This window comes from Hyperolius riggenbachi, chromosome 5, assembly GCF_040937935.1.
Source record: "Hyperolius riggenbachi isolate aHypRig1 chromosome 5, aHypRig1.pri, whole genome shotgun sequence".
In the NCBI taxonomy this organism is placed as follows: domain Eukaryota; kingdom Metazoa; phylum Chordata; class Amphibia; order Anura; family Hyperoliidae; genus Hyperolius; species Hyperolius riggenbachi.
Genome location: NC_090650.1, coordinates 62,390,514 through 62,411,422, shown reverse-complemented (window position 1 = coordinate 62,411,422; position 20,909 = coordinate 62,390,514). Strand labels below are relative to the sequence as shown.

The 20,909-nt window shown below is 48.8% G+C and overlaps 1 long non-coding RNA gene across 6 annotated transcripts in view; it reads right to left on the bottom strand.

The window, feature by feature from the left end:
* The window catches only part of LOC137519626 (uncharacterized), a 66,635-nt gene that overhangs the window by 27,216 nt on the left and 18,510 nt on the right, over nt 1-20,909 (bottom strand). For all 6 annotated transcript variants that reach the window (XR_011021048.1, XR_011021049.1, XR_011021044.1 and 3 more), the window contains one exon: nt 4,047-4,206. This is a non-coding gene — a long non-coding RNA (uncharacterized lncRNA). The remainder of the gene's footprint in view (nt 1-4,046; nt 4,207-20,909) is intronic.

Here is a 20,909-nt window from a genome sequence, read left to right as displayed (position 1 = left end):
GCCCTAAAGCTCCGAGCGTACCGCCACCGAAAACGCGGTATAATCTCTGACCACACCAAAATTAGCCCCGGCGCAGATTCCAGCATAGCGGACAGGGCGGAAACCATCTGTTTCACGAGTACCCGCAATGGTGTGAGGCCAAGATCATTACCACCGGCATGAATGACCACAACGTGCGGAAATCCCTCCCTTTGCAGCATTCGGTAAAAAACCCCCAGCAGGGCCTCCCAGCGCAATCCCCTCACACCATTCCAGGATAACAACACATTATTCGTTGAAAATCCCAGCTGCTTTCCGTTCCGTCGGACTCCAGCCCTTTGCTCCGCCCAATATATGAAGGAATGACCGATCAGCCAAACCTTACACACCGAAGAATCTAAATAAACAAACAAACAAAAAAAAAAATTAACATTAGCCAGCCAAACCAACATATTCAAAACCCGGCTGAGTAAACCTCCCAAATTTTTTTTTTTTTTTATATATTATTATCAGTAAGCCCGAACCATAACATCATTAATTCCACCACCCCCGGCATCTACGTGCCCCCAGCCATCAGTCTATCGTAAATCACAACCTCTGAACCCGAGAGGGACGAACATACAAAAGAAACCTCTGGGATTGCCACCTCCCAATCCTCTTAACCATCTCCGGGGACAATCCCAACCTAGTGGCGGCCCCGATCCGAAAGGAGTGTGAACCATACTCCCTTTCCGGAAGCCCCACGCGTTGTAAACATAAGCGCAGCAGTGCTGTAAACTGAAACCTTGAGAGCGGGGACCCATCTTTGTGCATTAATAAAGAACCATCCTTTTCCGGCCTCACCTCCATAAACTGACTCCATGCGCTCACCGGGCATGTGTCGCACCCAGCCAACGGGAACAACTGTATTGTTGTACCCCGACCCGCTTGATCCGTTTTTGACTTACGAATGCACACCGCCACCGCCTCCCCTTGTCTCCAAACATCGTTTACACCCAACCCCCCTTGTTCCCGGCGATTTTTACTAACTAGCTCGCCTATCCGCAACGCCCCAAAAAAGACCAATGAAAAAGCTAGCTTGAACAAAAGTGACTCGTAAACCGACGAACACACCGACCCCAACTGCCCAACTATACCCCCCAAAATTTCCCAAGAAATTGGCCTACGCTTGTCCCCCCTCCCCCCACCCAAATTCCTCTTCAAACCTTTAAGGGCCTGCCTGATCGCGAATAATCTCGTAAAATCGCCCCATTCCAACAGTTTTGCTAAAAAGGAAAGGGCAGCCAGGCGTTTAGAAATTACTGCATGCGATAAACCCGCTTCCAGCCAAGTGCCCATAAGCCAGCGCATCAAGTCTTTCCTACCTTCCTCGGAATCCGGGAACGCCAAATCGCACTTCCACTTGAACCACATGCACCATACCTTGTGATAGGCCTCCCAGGTCGACACCGACACCGATCGCCTCACAAACAGCCACAGCGCGTCTAAATTATCCCCCAAAGGCAAGACGGGCAGTCCTCTCCTACCGCTTGGGCTTCCGGTGCCAATTCCCGAAAACGGCTCCACTGTAAACGAGAAAGGGAATCGGCGATACCGTTAGACACGCCCGGGATGTGAACTGCTGATACCTGCAAGTTAAACTGTAAGCAAAGCAGTACTAAACGACGAAGAAGCTTTACCACCGGAACCGAGGAAGCCGACAAGGAGTTAATTGCTGACACCGCAGCCATATTATCTGACCGAAAACGAATAGATCGATTGGTTAACGACGGACCCCATAACTCCAGAGCCACCACCACCGGGAACAACTCCAGAAAGGCCAGGTTCCTGACCAATTCCGTCCCACACCAGCTGCGGGGCCATTCCGCAGCACACCACCTCCCCTGAAAATAAGCCCCGAAACCTACCGACCCGGATGCGTCCGTAAACAACTCAATTTGATCGTTCGACACAACCGATTCCATCCAAAATGCCAGACCATTAAAGGAAGAGAGAAATTCAGCCCACACACACAGATCCTCCGGCAATTCCCGAGTGATACGTATAAAGTGATGTGGCTCCTTTACACCACTCGTGGCCATAGCCAACCGTCTCGAAAAAACTCTGCCCATCGGTATTACTCGACACGCGAAATTTAATTTACCGAGGAGAGACTGCAGGTGTTGCAGGGTGACTTTGTTTGCTCCCTTAACCTCCAACACCAGCCGCAGCAAATCACTCACTTTATCCGCCGGTAAACGACAGAGACGTTGACTCGTATCAATCTCGATGCCGAGGAACCTCATCACCGTCGCTGGGCCCTCGGTCTTGTCTTCCGCCAACGGTACCCCAAATTCTCGAAAAGTGCGCTGAATTTCCCTCAACACCAGACTGCACATTCCAGACTGAGCAGGTGCCACCCAAAAGAAGTCGTCTAAATAATGTGTGATCGAGGAGAAACCCGTCTTCTCCCTAATCACCCATTCCAGAAACGTGCTGAACGCTTCAAATAACGAACAAGAAATAGAACAACCCATGGGTAGGCACCGATCAACATAGAATGCTCCTCCAAAATGACAGCCCAAGAATCTCATGCTCTCCGGGTGCACCGGAAGCAGTCGAAATGCCGATTCTATGTCTGTCTTTGCCATTAAAGCACCCTGTCCTGCCTCGCGAACCATGTGCAAAGCTACATCAAAAGAAGCGTAAGACACAGAGGATAGCTCCTTTTCAATGCCATCATTTACTGATTCACCCTTTGGGTACGATAAATGATGTATTAAGCGGAACTTTCCGCTTTCTTTTTTCGGCACAACCCCTAGAGGTGAAACCACAAGCCCCGGAATAGGAATTTCACAAAATGGACCCGCCATTCTGCCCAGGGCCACTTCTTTTCCAATTTTTTCCCGCACTACATTAACATGTAATCTGGCCGATTTTAAGTTTCTTTTTGACAGAGGCCCAGACTGCACTGCCGATGGAATTCTAAACCCCTCTTGAAACCCATCCCTCAACAACTGTGCCGCAACCCGATCCTTATAACTATCTAACCAGGGACCCATCGCCTCTACCCTCACCGGCGTCGTCCCTCTTTCCAAACCTGTCTGTCCTTCCCCCGGGCCCACCCTTTCCTTTCTTAAAGCACCTGCTAACTGGGTGTGCCCCCCCACAGAAAGAGCATTCATGCTTAAACTTGCAATTGGATCCCCATTTGCAGGTAGCATCATTAAAGGCCCAGCACAAACCCTTTTTTCCTCCACCGACTGCCCCTGCACCTGCCGAGGCCCCGCCTGCCTGAAAGGGCTGCGTGCCCGTAGCCGCGCTGTAAACTCCCCCCTTTCCACTCATGACCCTTAACCAAATTGCAATGTCTTTGTGATGCCAGTCCAAGTCTGGCTGGACAGACATGCGCTGACGAAACTGCTCGTCATAACGCAGCCAGGCTAACCCCCCATAAACTCTATGGGCCTCCCAGATTGCATCAAAATAACAAAATAGGGGTGTACACTTTTCCGGGGATTTTTCGCCTATCACGCTACCCAAGATGGTGAAGGCCTGCAACCAATTACCGAAAGTCCTGGGGATCAACCTATGCCTCCTCCTATCCTCATCCTCCTCCTTTCTGTGCTCCTTCCCCTTCACCCACTTTTCAATATTAAATCGCTCCAGTGGCAGCAAAGTGAAGATATCGATATATTCCTTTCGCCAAATTTTTTCCTTTACCTCGCTTTTTAGGTGCGCCCCCAGAGGACCCTCATAACAAATGTATGCATTACCTTTTGCTGAATCCGAAATTGGGATCTTCTTTCCCCCCCCTTTTTCTGCCGTGACCTCCCCGTGAACTGAAGCCATTGCAGATGCCCCTTCCAAAGAGGAGCCTACCTCGCCATCACCCGAGGCAGCCGCAGCAGCCGCGGGTGCCCACACCCTGCTCACGTTTTCAACCACCGCCCCCGAGGGTAATGAAGTGGCCCCCTGGAACTTGTCTAGCAATGACCGAACCCCCCCGATAAAGTTTTGCCATTCACTCCGACCCTCCCCCCTAACCTCTTGCATGTCAGATATGGGAATGATAGAAAGTGACTCACCCTCAGAATGCGCGGGTGTATCAGGCCCGCCATCCGGTGCGGCTCCCGCCGCCGCCATCGTCCGGCCCGATGAGACCTCCGCTTGTCCTGCTTGGTCCTGCTGCGTCACGGTTGCCGAAGAGGGGGACCCTCCCTTGGGGCATGCACCAGCTGAAGAAACCTGGGGAGGAAAAACAGAGCGAGCATCACCCGGCCCCATGAAATTTTGCCAGCCTGGGCCCGCATAAGGCGGAATCCAACCCATACCCCCCGCCATGCCCTGCCATTGCATGGGTCCAAACTGAGCCCAGGGTGGATGCTGGCCCCAAGGCCCGGGGAAGAAATTTCCCCAGGCTTGTTGGGGAACATGGCCACTGCCTCCGAAAGCCTGACTCGCATCTGCGCTCCCCCCTAAACCTGACCCCCCAAATGCCGCCGGAGGACCATAACCCCACGGAGGAATGCCCGCTGGTGTTGGAACAGCTCCCCCGGCACTACTAACCCCTCCAGATGTGCCTACCTCATCACCCCTACCACTCGCCACTGCCGGGGCCTGTGAAGAAACTGGGGCCTGTGCGGGGACTGAGGCCTGTGCTGCGACCGGGGCCCGTGAACTAGGGCCTGCCCGGGGGGATCCTCCCACCCTGCCTTGCTGTGCTCCCCCTTTTTTGCCCCCTTTCTTCCCCTTGCTCTTTCCCCCCGCAACCTGACCTGCTCTCCTCCCCCCCCCCCCCGTGGCGCTGGACCCCGAGGTCGCCGCTCCCCCTTCCCCTGGTGCACTGACCTGATGGCTGGAAGTGCCAGTCGGAGGGGCGTCCGATACGCTGCCTGCCTCCGCTGCACGCTTGTTCCTGGCAGCCGGAGGGGATGGGGAGAGGCGATCCACCGCCCGCTTTGAGCGCCGAGGCCTGGATGCCGCGCGCCCGCCGCTCTCCTCGGTGCCCGCGTCGGAATCCGCCATGGAGGAGGAAGCCGCTAAGGCTCCCCTCCAATCCACACCCCGCCGATCTGCCTCCTCTCTTAACTGGCGCAGTGCGCCCGAGATGTCCCCGCCGTCCATCCTGGCCGTGTGCTGCGCCGCTCAACCCGCTGGGCCTAAACTGCTGCTACTGCTGCTGCAAGAGCAAACAAACCCGTTTGCTCTTGCTGCCTGTCCGGAGGTAACTGACGCTACCTTCGTGCGCGCCTGACTAAACCCCGCCCCCACTATTTCTAACTACCCAATCCCCTCTGCCTGCACTAAAATTCCCCTGACTAAACCTCCCCCCCAGAAACAAGCCCCAGCAAACGAGTTCCGTTGAACTCGCAGCGGTCATGCAGTGCTGGCTGAGGGCTTAGCACTGTTCTTTCTGTGTCTAAGGTTTATTTTACCTATGTTGCATAGCGTGAGATTCCTCCAGGAGACTCCGCCCACAACTAAGGTGATACCTTATCAGATTAACATACAGAAATATAATTTGATTATTAAATATAATTTTCATCCATGGGTATTAATACAGTAATGTAAAACAGAATGCAGAAGATTTTAGCAAATTGTATAAAATTAAGTTATATGAGCTATCAGCAGACAGTAGCCAGCTCACACAAAATATAACTATTCCCTGTGTATCCTCAAGAAATATTTCCGCTTGGCTGCTGCATTCAACAGCCAATCAAAGATAGTCAACAGCTGCCAAAGGAGAGTCACAGCTGGTCATACGCAGCTGGTTAAAGCAGCAGGGACAGCCATATTATCCCAGGAAAAAAAACACATTTATAAGTAGATACTTACATATGTATTGTGCTGTCCAAAGTAAACTTAATTCAGTTAATTTAATATAGAAAATACAAAGAAAACTGTTCCAGGCATTTTCCATCTTCACTGCCTCTGACTAATATAATTTCCTCCCTTACTTTTTTTTCCCTCCTAGAAACTGCACTGTCATATCTAGCTTGCTTTGTAAACACATGAACACAGTATAGATCGTATTTCAGCAGCTTCTGCAGAGGGGTGAGGTGAATTTCCCTTCTCAGTCTCATGTCACACTGAACTGTCCTCATCCAATCAGTGAGGAGCAGGAATGTGGGAGGGGAGATAACACGCTTCCATCTCGCTAGCAATGTACTGGGCAGAATGGAGACAGGCTGACTGAGATTCATTACAGCATACACATTTATGATTATATTGGAATGTTTGCAATGCAGACTGCATGTAGACTACATAATAAACACAAAGCAGTGAGTAAATGGAATTTGACTTTGTGGCTGACAATCTTGCATTAGTGGGCACCTTAACCTATTTTAGTTCCTGGACGTAGAAACTACGTCCAGGAACCATGTGCGCTATCGCGCGCTCCCGCGGCCGATCGCGCACGTGCACGCGCGCTCCCGGCCCACGGTTCGTTAGCCAGGCAATCAGTGAATTGGGCTATGGTGCCCGATCACTGATTCCTCTCCCCCGCTGAAAAAGCGACAGCTTCTCTTGGAAGCTGCACTTTTTCTGGCTGTTGCCTCCCCCATGCGTCTCTCTAAGCGTGTTACGCTTAGAGTGACGTCATGTAAACAAACTACAAAAACTACAAAAGTAAAACTACAACTAAAAGTAAAAAAAATAAAGATTCAAACACACATTTACATTATAAATCTCTTGTTTACATCCCACCCTCCCAAAACTACCCAAATAAAATGTTTAATATAAAAAAACAAAAAACATTACAATAAAAAAAAACATGTAAATATTTACCTAAGGGTCTAAACTTTTTAAATATCAATGTAAAGATGAAATATTTCTATTTTTTTTTTTTATTTTAAACTTGTAAATAGTGATAGATGCAAAATGGAAAAAATGCACCTTTATTTCCAAATAAAATATTGTCGCCATACATTGTGATAGGGACAGAATTTTAACGATGTAATAACCGGGACATATGGGCAAATACAATACGTGAGTTTTAATTATGGAGGCATGTATTATTTTAAAACTATAATGGCTGAAAACTGAGAAATAATGATTTTTTTCCGTTTTTTTCTTATTCTTCCTATTAAAATGCATTTACAGTAAAGTGGCTCTTAGCAAAATGTACCCCCCAAAGAAAGCCTAATTAGTGGCGGAAAAAACAAGATATAAATCAGTTAATTGTGATAAGTAGTGATAAAGTTATAGGCTAATCAATGGAAGGTGAACATTGCTCAAGTGAAAACGATGGAACGCGAATGGGTTAAGTCTGTGTGTGCCATGTGCTTTTTTTGTGTCTTTGTGTGTGTGTGTCTCTGAGTGTGTGTGTGTCTCTGAGTGTGTGTGTGTCTCTAAGTGAGTGTGTGTGTCTCTGAGTGAGTGTGTGTGTGTCTCTGAGTGATTGTATGCGTCTCTGAGTGAGTGTGTGTGTCTCTGAGTGATTGTATGCGTCTCTGAGTGAGTGTGTGTGTGTCTCTAAGTGATTGTATGCGTCTCTGAGTGAGTGTGTGGGTCTCTGAGTGATTGTATGCGTCTCTGAGTGAGTGTGTGTGTCTCTGAGTGATTGTATGCATCTCTGAGTGCGTGTGTGTGTCTCTGAGTGAGTGTGTGTGTCTCTGAGTGAGTGTGTGTGTCTCTGAGTGAGTGTGTGTGTCTCTGAGTGAGTGTGTGTGTGTCTCTGAGTGATTGTATGCGTCTCTGAGTGAGTGTGTGGGTCTCTGAGTGATTGTATGCGTCTCTGAGTGAGTGTGTGTGTCTCTGAGTGATTGTATGCGTCTCTGAGTGAGTGTGTGTGTCTCTGAGTGAGTGTGTGTGTCTCTAAGTGAGTATGTGTGTCTCTGAGGGAGTGTGTGGGTCTCTGAGTGATTGTATGCGTCTCTGAGTGAGTGTGTGTGTCTCTGAGTGATTGTATGCATCTCTGGGTGAGTGTTTGTGTCTCTGAGTGAGTGTCTGTGTCTCTGAGTGAGGTTGTGTGTCTCTGAGTGAGTGTGTGGGTTTCTGAGTGATTGTATGCATCTTTGAGTGAGTGTGTGTGTCTCTGAGTGTGTGTGTGTCTCTCTGAGTGAGTGTGTGTGTCTCTGAGTGAGTGTGTGTGTCTCTGAGTGATTGTATGCGTCTCTGAGTGAGTGTGTGTGTGTCTCTGAGTGATTGTATGCATCTCTGAGTGAGTGTGTGGGTCTCTGAGTGATTGTATGCGTCTCTGAGTGAGTGTGTGTGTCTCTGAGTGATTGTATGCGTCTCTGAGTGAGTGTGTGTGTCTCTGAGTGAGTGTGTGTGTCTCTAAGTGAGTATGTGTGTCTCTGAGGGAGTGTGTGGGTCTCTGAGTGATTGTATGCGTCTCTGAGTGAGTGTGTGTGTCTCTGAGTGATTGTATGCATCTCTGGGTGAGTGTTTGTGTCTCTGAGTGAGTGTGTGTGTCTCTGAGTGAGGTTGTGTGTCTCTGAGTGAGTGTGTGGGTTTCTGAGTGATTGTATGCATCTTTGAGTGAGTGTGTGTGTCTCTGAGTGTGTGTGTGTCTCTCTGAGTGAGTGTGTGTGTCTCTGAGTGAGTGTGTGTGTCTCTGAGTGATTGTATGCGTCTCTGAGTGAGTGTGTGTGTGTCTCTGAGTGATTGTATGCATCTCTGAGTGAGTGTGTGGGTCTCTGAGTGATTGTATGCGTCTCTGAGTGAGTGTGTGTGTCTCTGAGTGATTGTATGCATCTCTGAGTGAGTGTGTGTGTCTCTGAGTGAGTGTGTGTGTCTCTAAGTGAGTATGTGTGTCTCTGAGGGAGTGTGTGGGTCTCTGAGTGATTGTATGCGTCTCTGAGTGAGTGTGTGTGTCTCTGAGTGATTGTATGCATCTCTGGGTGAGTGTTTGTGTCTCTGAGTGAGTGTGTGTGTCTCTGAGTGAGGTTGTGTGTCTCTGAGTGAGTGTGTGGGTTTCTGAGTGATTGTATGCATCTCTGAGTGAGTGTGTGTGTCTCTGAGTGTGTGTGTGTCTCTCTGAGTGAGTGTGTGTGTCTCTGAGTGAGTGTGTGTGTCTCTGGGTGATTGTATGCGTCTCTGAGTGAGTGTGTGTGTCTCTGAGTGATTGTATGCGTCTCTGAGTGAGTGTGTGTGTTTCTGAGTGAGTGTGTGGGTATCTGAGTGATTGTAAGGGTCTCTGAGTGAGTGAGTGTGTGTGTCTCTGAGTGATTATATGCGTCTCTGAGTGAGTGTGTGTATTTCTGAGTCAGTGTGTGGGTATCTGAGTGATTGTATGGGTCTCTGAGTGAGTGTGTGTGTCTCTGAGTGAGTGAGTTTGTGGGTCTCTGAGTGAGTGTGTGCATCTCTGAGTGAGTGTGTGGGTCTCTGAGTGAGTATGTGTGTCTCTGAGGGAGTGTGTGGGTCTCTGAGTGATTGTATGCGTCTCTGAGTGAGTGTGTGTGTCTCTGAGTGATTGTATGCATCTCTGGGTGAGTGTTTGTGTCTCTGAGTGAGTGTGTGTGTCTCTGAGTGAGGTTGTGTGTCTCTGAGTGAGTGTGTGGGTTTCTGAGTGATTGTATGCATCTCTGAGTGAGTGTGTGTGTCTCTGAGTGTGTGTGTGTCTCTCTGAGTGAGTGTGTGTGTCTCTGAGTGAGTGTGTGGGTCTCTGAGTGATTGTATGCGTCTCTGAGTGAGTGTGTGTGTCTCTGAGTGATTGTATGCGTCTCTGAGTGAGTGTGTGTGTCTCTGAGTGAGTGTGTGTGTCTCTAAGTGAGTATGTGTGTCTCTGAGGGAGTGTGTGTGTCTCTGAGTGATTGTATGCGTCTCTGAGTGAGTGTGTGTGTCTCTGAGTGATTGTATGCATCTCTGGGTGAGTGTTTGTGTCTCTGAGTGAGTGTGTGTGTCTCTGAGTGAGGTTGTGTGTCTCTGAGTGAGTGTGTGGGTTTCTGAGTGATTGTATGCATCTCTGAGTGAGTGTGTGTGTCTCTGAGTGTGTCTCTCTGAGTGAGTGTGTGTGTCTCTGAGTGAGTGTGTGTGTCTCTGAGTGATTGTATGCGTCTCTGAGTGAGTGTGTGTGTCTCTGAGTGATTGTATGCGTCTCTGAGTGAGTGTGTGTGTTTCTGAGTGAGTGTGTGGGTATCTGAGTGATTGTAAGGGTCTCTGAGTGAGTGAGTGTGTGTGTGTCTCTGAGTGATTATATGCGTCTCTGAGTGAGTGTGTGTATTTCTGAGTCAGTGTGTGGGTATCTGAGTGATTGTATGGGTCTCTGAGTGAGTGTGTGTGTCTCTGAGTGAGTGAGTTTGTGGGTCTCTGAGTGAGTGTGTGCATCTCTGAGTGAGTGTGTGGGTCTCTGAGTGAGTGAGTGTGTGGGTCTCTGAGTGAGTGTGTGTGTCTCTAAGTGAGTATGTGTGTCTCTGAGGGAGTGTGTGGGTCTCTGAGTGATTGTATGCGTCTCTGAGTGAGTGTGTGTGTCTCTGAGTGATTGTATGCATCTCTGGGTGAGTGTTTGTGTCTCTGAGTGAGTGTGTGTGTCTCTGAGTGAGGTTGTGTGTCTCTGAGTGAGTGTGTGGGTTTCTGAGTGATTGTATGCATCTCTGAGTGAGTGTGTGTGTCTCTGAGTGTGTGTGTCTCTCTCTGAGTGAGTGTGTGTGTCTCTGAGTGAGTGTGTGTGTCTCTGGGTGATTGTATGCGTCTCTGAGTGAGTGTGTGTGTCTCTGAGTGATTGTATGTGTCTCTGAGTGAGTGTGTGTGTTTCTGAGTGAGTGTGTGGGTATCTGAGTGATTGTAAGGGTCTCTGAGTGAGTGAGTGTGTGTGTCTCTGAGTGATTATATGCGTCACTGAGTGAGTGTGTGTATTTCTGAGTCAGTGTGTGGGTATCTGAGTGATTGTATGGGTCTCTGAGTGAGTGTGTGTGTCTCTGAGTGAGTGAGTTTGTGGGTCTCTGAGTGAGTGTGTGCATCTCTGAGTGAGTGTGTGGGTCTCTGAGTGAGTATGTGTGTCTCTGAGGGAGTGTGTGGGTCTCTGAGTGATTGTATGCGTCTCTGAGTGAGTGTGTGTGTCTCTGAGTGATTGTATGCATCTCTGGGTGAGTGTTTGTGTCTCTGAGTGAGTGTGTGTGTCTCTGAGTGAGGTTGTGTGTCTCTGAGTGAGTGTGTGGGTTTCTGAGTGATTGTATGCATCTCTGAGTGAGTGTGTGTGTCTCTGAGTGTGTGTGTGTCTCTCTGAGTGAGTGTGTGTGTCTCTGAGTGAGTGTGTGGGTCTCTGAGTGATTGTATGCGTCTCTGAGTGAGTGTGTGTGTCTCTGAGTGATTGTATGCGTCTCTGAGTGAGTGTGTGTGTCTCTGAGTGAGTGTGTGTGTCTCTAAGTGAGTATGTGTGTCTCTGAGGGAGTGTGTGGGTCTCTGAGTGATTGTATGCGTCTCTGAGTGAGTGTGTGTGTCTCTGAGTGATTGTATGCATCTCTGGGTGAGTGTTTGTGTCTCTGAGTGAGTGTGTGTGTCTCTGAGTGAGGTTGTGTGTCTCTGAGTGAGTGTGTGGGTTTCTGAGTGATTGTATGCATCTCTGAGTGAGTGTGTGTGTCTCTGAGTGTGTCTCTCTGAGTGAGTGTGTGTGTCTCTGAGTGAGTGTGTGTGTCTCTGAGTGATTGTATGCGTCTCTGAGTGAGTGTGTGTGTCTCTGAGTGATTGTATGCGTCTCTGAGTGAGTGTGTGTGTTTCTGAGTGAGTGTGTGGGTATCTGAGTGATTGTAAGGGTCTCTGAGTGAGTGAGTGTGTGTGTGTCTCTGAGTGATTATATGCGTCTCTGAGTGAGTGTGTGTATTTCTGAGTCAGTGTGTGGGTATCTGAGTGATTGTATGGGTCTCTGAGTGAGTGTGTGTGTCTCTGAGTGAGTGAGTTTGTGGGTCTCTGAGTGAGTGTGTGCATCTCTGAGTGAGTGTGTGGGTCTCTGAGTGAGTGAGTGTGTGGGTCTCTGAGTGAGTGTGTGTCTCTAAGTGAGTATGTGTGTCTCTGAGGGAGTGTGTGGGTCTCTGAGTGATTGTATGCGTCTCTGAGTGAGTGTGTGTGTCTCTGAGTGATTGTATGCATCTCTGGGTGAGTGTTTGTGTCTCTGAGTGAGTGTGTGTGTCTCTGAGTGAGGTTGTGTGTCTCTGAGTGAGTGTGTGGGTTTCTGAGTGATTGTATGCATCTCTGAGTGAGTGTGTGTGTCTCTGAGTGTGTGTGTGTCTCTCTGAGTGAGTGTGTGTGTCTCTGAGTGAGTGTGTGTGTCTCTGAGTGATTGTATGCGTCTCTGAGTGAGTGTGTGTGTCTCTGAGTGATTGTATGCGTCTCTTAATGAGTGTGTGTGTTTCTGAGTGAGTGTGTGGGTATCTGAGTGATTGTAAGGGTCTCTGAGTGAGTGAGTGTGTGTGTCTCTGAGTGATTATATGCGTCTCTGAGTGAGTGTGTGTATTTCTGAGTCAGTGTGTGGGTATCTGAGTGATTGTATGGGTCTCTGAGTGAGTGTGTGTGTCTCTGAGTGAGTGAGTTTGTGGGTCTCTGAGTGAGTGTGTGCATCTCTGAGTGAGTGTGTGGGTCTCTGAGTGAGTGAGTGTGTGGGTCTCTGAGTGAGTGAGTGTGTGGGTTTTTGAGTGAGTGAGTGTGTGGGTGTCTGAGTGAGTGTGCCTCTGAGTGAGTGTGTCTCTGAGTGAGTGTGTGTGTTATTAATTAAATGAGAAAATTATCTCTTTTCGCCCCTGTAAGCCAGGCAAGCATCCAGAACTGCTGGTGTATAGCAAGCCTATAGCTTTAAATATTACACAGCCTAACCAACCCCACGTGTAGACAGCCTGTTTCGGGCTTTTGGCCCTCATCAGTACATGGCAGGGATTGATATGGCTGTATGGGATAGGGCTTGGACCAGTACAACAGAGTAACCAAGCAGCTTGGGGTGACCCAAACCACTTGGAATGTATAGGGGGGTAAAATAGACAAAAAACCCTCCTACTAATAAGCAATGCTTGATGAAATTGGCCTTCTTAAAACAGAAGGAAATTTGCAATAATTCAACTATAAGTGAAGACAGCCTATACAGGCTGTCTACATGTCTACACTCAGAGACCCACACACTCACTCACTCAGAGACCCACACACTCAATCACTCAGAGACCCACACACTCAATCACTCAGAGACACACACACTCACTCAGAGATTAGAGATGTAGCGAACGGTTCGCTGGCGAACGGTTCCAGGCGAACTTTGGTGGTTCGCGTTCGCAGAGAACCGGGAAATTTTTTTCAAAGTTCTGTTCGCCCATAGACTTTAATGGCCGCCGAATTTAACGGTTAATAGCAAAGTCCCCTTACATACTGTAGTAGAAACACCAAAATTGTTGGGAATGTTAAGTGGAATCGTGGGAAAAAGAGGAAAACATTTTCAAAAAGACCTTATACTTTTTGAGAAAATCAATTTTAAAGTTTCAAAGTAAAATGAGCCGATTCATAAAAAAAAGAACCGATTCATTAAAAAGAACCGGATGATTCAAGAACCGTTAGTATAGCAGAGAATGCGTCCTGAGCAGGATGTGAAGCTGCCGGCTTCGCTGCTGTCTCTCCCCACCTGCCTGCACCTGTCACCCTCACCTAGCCTAGCACCCAGTGCACCCATGGGTGCCAGGCTAGGTGAGAGTGATAGGTTAGGAGGTGGGGAGAGACAGCAGGAGCCGGCAGCTATGCGTCCAAAAGGACGCATTCTCTGCTATGTGGGAGGCATCGGAGATCTTCAATCAACTTAATTGAAGATCGCAACATAAGAGGATACAGTTCGTTAGATCATTTACCGTGGATATTGGCGTGGGAAAACTTTTTTAAAGGTACAGGTAAGTATTTATGGTTAATTTAGAATAATAAAATACTTTTCTCGTGGTTGTGTTTTTATTTCATTTAACCCTTTGTGGAAATGGGTAAGGGGTACTTTGTACCCCTATACTCATTTCTCCTGGGAGAGGGGTTGGCATCTGGGGTCCCCTTCTTAAAGGGGACTCCCAGATGCCACCATGAAACCCCCCAGGGAGTCGTCGCCCCCACCTCCTCCTGGGGTACCGGAGGTGGGAAAGAGCCCCTTGTCCATGGATTGGACAAGGGCTCCGGGGGGGGAGGAGGGGAAGGCTTGGCCGCCCTTCCCCCCCCCCCCCCGGAGCCCCCCCATACCATGGACCATGCGGGCTGGTATAGCTCAGGGTGCGAAGCCCCAGTCGGCCGGGGCTCCGCATTCTGGCTATCCCAGCCTGCATGGGGAACAAGGGGTTACAGAGGCTCGGGAGGGGGGACCCCACGCCATTTTTTTTTCAGATTTCCCACACACAGCAAATAAAAAAAATAAAAACATTTTTTAAAGGACTTCCAAGGCCACAAATGTGAAAAAAAGTTAAATACCTTTTCATAATCTATATCCATTGAGGACGCCATCCGCACCCTCCCGTTAATTCCGCCATGGCTCCAGAACTAATAATGGCCCTGGTCGAGTCCCGACCCCTCTGAACGGGTCAGGTTCTCAACTCATTCCCCCCTCAATATGGCCGCCACAGATTGCCGCGGCTGCATAGTCCGCATAGACGCGATTGCGGCTGCGCAGCTCTAGCACTTCCTCCCGATGCGTCCGATGTACGCATATTGATGATGCGGCGGGAGGAGGGCCTAGAGCTGCGCAGCCGCAATTGCGCCTATGCAGACTGCACAGCAGCGGCAATCTGTGGCGGCCATATTGAGGAGGGAATGAGAACCCGACCCGTTTGGAGGGGTCGGGGGCCCGACCAGGGCCGGTATTACTGCGGTAGCCATTGGGGAATGAAAGGGAGGGCGCAGATGGCGTCCTCCATGGATCTGGATTATGAAAAGGTATTTAACTTTTTTCACATTTGTGGCCTAGGAAGTCTGTTAAATATTGTTTCCTGCTATCTTTTTAACATATCCTGCAAATTTGGTGTTGCTAGGATGTAAGGGGCCTTTGCTATTAACTGCTAAAGTCGGCGGGTGATGATGATAATTAACCAGAATTATAGGGGTGCAAAAGTGCTGAATTCTGCCATAGGCTTCCACTAGGCTCCCTATTTCACTTTCAAAAATCTCAAATCTTTTCAAAGGGCCATTGCCCTTTGAAATGGTGTGAGATTTTGGAACGTGAAATAGGAGACCCAATGAAAGCCTATGGGGGATTTTACCACTTTTGCACCCCTGTCGGCCGCTAGCCAATCGGAAGAGGCAGAGAGGAGAGGGGCTAGAAAATTTGCCACTGATGAGCCTTAGCTCAGCAGTGGCAAATTTTCTAGCATTGTAGGGACTCTTAGGAGGATCATGACTGGTGAGTTTCGGGCCCCTAGGCCTAAGAGGTCATAGCCTAGGGCAGGGGTGCCCACACTTTTTCGGCTTGCGAGCTACTTTAAAATTTGCCAAGCCCAGGAGATCTACCAACATTTAGGTAGCTAGGTATACGTGCCTTCAGTATAGGTAGATAGGTATAGGGGCCTTCAGTATAGTTAGCCAGGTATAGTGTAGTTAGGTGTGGGTGCCTTCAGTATAGTTAGCCAGGTATAGAGTAGTTAGGTGTAGGTGGCTTCAGTATAGTTAGCCAGGTATAGTGTAGTTAGGTGTAGGGACCTTCAGTATAGTTAGCCAGGTATAGAGTAGTTAGGTGTAGGTGCCACTCACCTCCCTCCAATTCCAGCGGCAGTGTCTGGGGCTCCTCCTGGTCTCACCTCCTTCAGGTGTCAGTGCAGATGCGCAGCATAGAAGAAGACTACGGTGAGCGAAGGGGGCGGCGGGCAGCGTGCGCTGATGCTTTGTGCCCAGCACCGCCCCCAGCTATGATGTCACGGCGTCTTCCATTCCCGCTGCACCGCCCCTCTCCTCTCTGCCTCTTCCGATTGGCTAGCGGCCGACAGGGGTGCAAAAGTGGTAAAATCCCCTATAGGCTTTCATTGGGTCTCCTATTTCCTGTTCCAAAATCTCACACCATTTCAAAGGGCAATAGCTCAGCGGTGGCAAAACTCACCAGTCATGATCCCCCTAACAGTTCCTACAATGCTAGAAAATTTGCCACTGCTGAGCAATTGCCCTTTGAAAAGATGTGAGATTTTGGAAAGTGAAATAGGGAGCCAATGAAAGTCTATGGGGGATTTTACTACTTTTTCACCCCTGTAACTCTGGTTTGCAGAGATGTAGGGAACCCATCTTTGGAGTCCAAGTGTAACAATATGTCTTCTACCTGCATGAGACATTTCGTGAGATTCAGACGTTGCTAATGGCCATGGCTGCGATTTATGTACGTCAGAATCACCACCATTGAAATTGCCCAAATAAACAGGTTTTTGTGACCCTAGGCTATGACCTTTTCGGCCTAGGGGCCCAAAACTCACCAGTTATGATCCCCCTAACAGTTCCTACAATGCTAGAAAATTTGCCACTGCTGGCCAATTGCCCTTTGAAAAGATGTGAGATTTTAGAAAGTGAAATAGGGAGCCAATGAAAGCCTATGGGGGATTTTACTGCTTTTGCACCCCTGTAACTCTGGTTTGCAGAGATGTAGGGAACCCATCTTTGGAGTCCAAGTCTAACAATATGTCTTCTACCTGCATGAGACATTTCGTGAGATTCAGACGTTGCTAACGGCCATGGCTGCGATTTATGTTCGTCAGAATCACCACCATTGAAATTGCCCAAATAAACAGGTTTTTGTGACCCTAGGCTATGACCTCTTCGGCCTAGGGGCCCGAAACTCACCAGTCATGATCCCCCTAAGGGTCCCTACAATGCTAGAAAATTTGCCACTGCTGAGCCATTGCCCTTTGAAATGGTGTGAGATTTTTTTAACTGTAAATAGGAGGCCCAATGAAAGCCTATGGGGGATTTTACCAATTTTGGACCCCTATAACTCTGGTTTGCAGAGATGTAGGGAACCCATCTTTGGAGTCCAAGTCTAACAATATGTCTTCTACCTGCATGAGACATTTCGTGAGATTCAGACGTTGCTAACGGCCATGGCTGCGATTTATGTACGTCAGAATCACCGCCATTGAAATTGCCCAAATAAACAGGTTTTTGTGACCCTAGGCTATGACCTCTTCGGCCTAGGGGCCCGAAACTCACCAGTCATGATCCCCCTAACAGTTCCTACAATGCTAGAAAATTTGCCACTTCTGAGCAATTGCCCTTTGAAAAGATGTGAGATTTTGGAACTGTAAATAGGAGGCCCAATGAAAGCCTATGGGGGATTTGACCAATTTTGGACCCCTATAACTCTGGTTTGCAGAGATGTAGTGAACCCATCTTTGGAGTCCAAGTCTAACAATATGTCTTCTACCTGCATGAGACATTTCGTGAGATTCAGACGTTGCTACCGGCCATGGCTGCGATTTATGTACGTCAGAATCACCACCATTGAAATTGCCCAAATAAACAGGTTTTTGTGACCCTAGGCTATGACCTCTTCGGCCTAGGGGCCCGAAACTCACCAGTCATGATCCCCCTAAGGGTCCCTACAATTTTAGAAAATTTGCCACTGCTGAGCCATTGCCCTTTGAAATGGTGTGAGATTTTGGAACTGTAAATAGGAGGCCCTATGAAAGCCTATGGGGGATTTTACCAATTTTGGACCCCTGTAACTCTGGTTTGCAGAGATGTAGGGAACCCATCTTTGGAGTCCAAGTCTAACAATATGTCTTCTACCTGCATGAGACATTTCGTGAGATTCAGACGGGGGCCCGAAACTCACCAGTTATGATCCCCCTAACAGTTCCTACAATGCTAGAAAACTTGCCACTGCCGAGCTATTGCCCTTTGAAATGGTGTGAGAATTTGGAAAGTTAAATAGGGAGCCCAATGAAAGGCTATGGGGGATTTGACTACTTTTGCACCCCTGTAACTCTGGTTTGCAAAGATGTATGGAACCCAACTTTGGAGTAAAAGTATAAAAATATGCCTTCTACGTGCATGAGACATGTCGTGAGATTCAGACGTTGCTAACAACAATGGCTGCGATTTATGTTCGTCAGAATCTCCACCATTGAAATTGCCCAAATAAGCAGGTTTTTGTGACCCTAGACTATGACCTCTTTGGCCTAGGGGCCTGAAACTCACCAGTTATGATCTTCCTAAGAGTTCCTACAATGCTTGAAAATTTGCAACTGCTGAGCCATTGCCCTTTGAAAAGATTTGAGATTTTTTAAAGTGAAATAGGGAGCCTAATGGAAGCCTATGGCAGAATTCAGCACTTTTGCACCCCTATAATTCTGGTTGGTTATCATCACCCACCGACTTTAGCAGTTAATAGCAAAGGCCCCTTACATCCTAGCAACACCAAATTTGCAGGATATGTTAAAAAGATAGCAGGAAACAATATTTAACCTCCCTGGCGGTAAGCCCGTGCTGAGCATGGGCTATGCCGCCGGAGGGCACCGCTCAGGCCCGTCTGGGCCGATTTGCATAATTGTTTTTTTTGCTTCACACAGCTAGCACTTTGCTAGCTGCATGTGCAATCCGATCACTCCTGCTACCCGCTGATCCGCCGCTATCCGTCGCGCCGCAGCTGCCCCCCCCCCCAGACCCCGTGTGCTGCCTGGCCAATCAGTGTCAGGCAGCGCTGTGGGGTGGATCGGAGTCCCCTTTGACGTCACAACGTCGATGACGTCAGTGACGTAATCCCGCTCGTCGCCATGGCGATGGGGGAAGCCCTCCAGGAGATCCCGTTCTTTGAATGGGATCTCCTGATCTCCGATTGCCGGAGGCGATCGGAGGAGCTGGGGGGATGGCGGCTATCATGTAGCGAGACCTTGTCTCGCTACATGAAAATTTTTTTTTTAAATAAAACGGCTTTGCTGCCCCCTGGCGGATTTTTAATAAACCGCCAGGAGGGTTAAAGGACTTCCGAGGCCACAAATGTGAAAAAAGTTAAATACCTTTTCATAATCCAGATCCATGGAGGACGCCATCCGTGCCCTCCCGTTCATTCCCCCATGGCTCCCGCAGTAATACCGGCCCCGGTCGGGTCCCGACTCCTGACCCCTCCGAACAGGTCCAGTTCTCATTACCCACTCAATATGGCTGCCACAGATTGCTGCTGCTGCGCAAGCCGCATAGATGTGATTGCACCTGCGCAGCTCTAGGGCCTCCTTCTGCCGCATCATTAATATGCGTGCATACATCGGACACATCGGGAGGAGGACCTAGAGCTGCGCAGCCGCAATCACATCTATGCGGACTGCGCAGCTGCGGCAATCTGTGGTGGCCATATTGGTGGGGGCCGGAATGAGAACCCGACCCGTTTAGAGGGGTCGGGACCCGACCGGGGCCGGTATTACTGTGGGTGCCATGGAGGAATGAACGGGGGGGGGGGGGCAGATGGCGTCCTCCATGGATCTGGATTATGAAAAGGTATTTTACTTTTTTCATACTTGTTGCCTCATAAGTCCTTAAAAAAAATAATATATATATATATATATAGCGGTGCTCATAGTTCAGTCAGTAGCTAGTAGAAGGTGAGGTGTTTTTAATTTCATTTCTCCCATTTAGCTGACCCCTGGGCTTTTGGCATGGTTCCCACTAGAACGCTGATAAAAACTAGCATTTTTGCCTGGTTAGAGTAGGACTCACCAGATCAGGGACACTTTGGCGCAGTTGGTGAGCTTAAACGCGTTAAAGCGTAACCAAGAGCCCCTGTCACTATTTTCCTGTTGTGTGCTGCAGCACCCTCTGTATTTATATATTTCTTATGGAGATTGGGGTTCTCCAGTGCTGCGTGCATGCTTTGCATAGTATTGCATAAAATTCGGTTTGTGCTGCTCATCCCTTGGCTTATATTATTTTCCCCTGTGAGCGTGCATAACCACGCCCATCTCTAGCACAGTTAAGCATATAAATGAGCGGTGCTCATAGTTCAGTCAGTAGCTAGTAGAAGGTGAGGTGTTTTTAATTTCATTTCTCCCATTTAGCTGACCCCTGGGCTTTTGGCATGGTTCCCACTAGAACGCTCATAAAAACTAGCATTTTTGCCTGGTTAGAGTAGGACTCACCAGATCGGGGACACTTTGGCGCAGTTGGTGAGCTTAAACGCGTTAAAGCGTAACCAAGAGCCCCTGTCACTGTTTTCCTGTTGTGTGCTGCAGCACCCTCTGTATTTATATATATATATATATGGTCCATGGTATGGGGGGCTCCGGGGGGGTGGGGGGGCTCCGGGGGGGGGGGGGCAGCCAAGCCTTCCCCTTCCCTCCCCCCCGAGCCCTTGTCCAATCCATGGGCAAGGGGCTCTTCCCCACCTCCGGTGCCCCAGGAGGAGGTGGGGGCGACGACTCCCTGGGGGGGGGGTTCATGGTGGCATCTGGGAGTCCCCTTTAAGAAGGGGACCCCAGATGCCCACCCCCTCCCAGGAGAAATGAGTATAGAGGTACAAAGTACACCTTACCCATTCCCACAAAGGGGTAAATGAAATAAAAACACAACCACGAGAAAAGTATTTTATTATTCTAAATTAACCATAAATACTTACCTGTACCTTTAAAAAAGTTTTCCCACACCAAGGGTTAAATGAAATAAAAACACAACCACGAAAAAAGTCCTTTAATTTTCTTAATGAACCAGAAATACTTACCTGTACCTTTAAAAAAAAATTCCCCACGCCAATATCCTCGGTAAATGATCCAACGAACTGTATCCTCCTATGTTGCGATCTTCTATTAAGTTGATTGAAGATCTCCAAAGCCCCCCACCCACATAGCAGAGAATGTGTCCTTTCGGATGCATAGCTGCTAGCTCCCACTGTCTCTCCCCACCTGCCTGCCTGCACCTGTCAACCCCCACCTAGGCTGGCACCCAGTGCACCCATGGGTGCGCTGGGTGCCAGCCTAGGTGGGGGTTGACATGTGCAGGCAGGTGGGGAGAGCCAGCAGCGGGAGCCAGCAGCTTCACTTCCTTCCGAGGACACATTCTCTGCTATACTAACGGTTCATGAATGAGCCGGTTCTTTTTAATGAATCGGT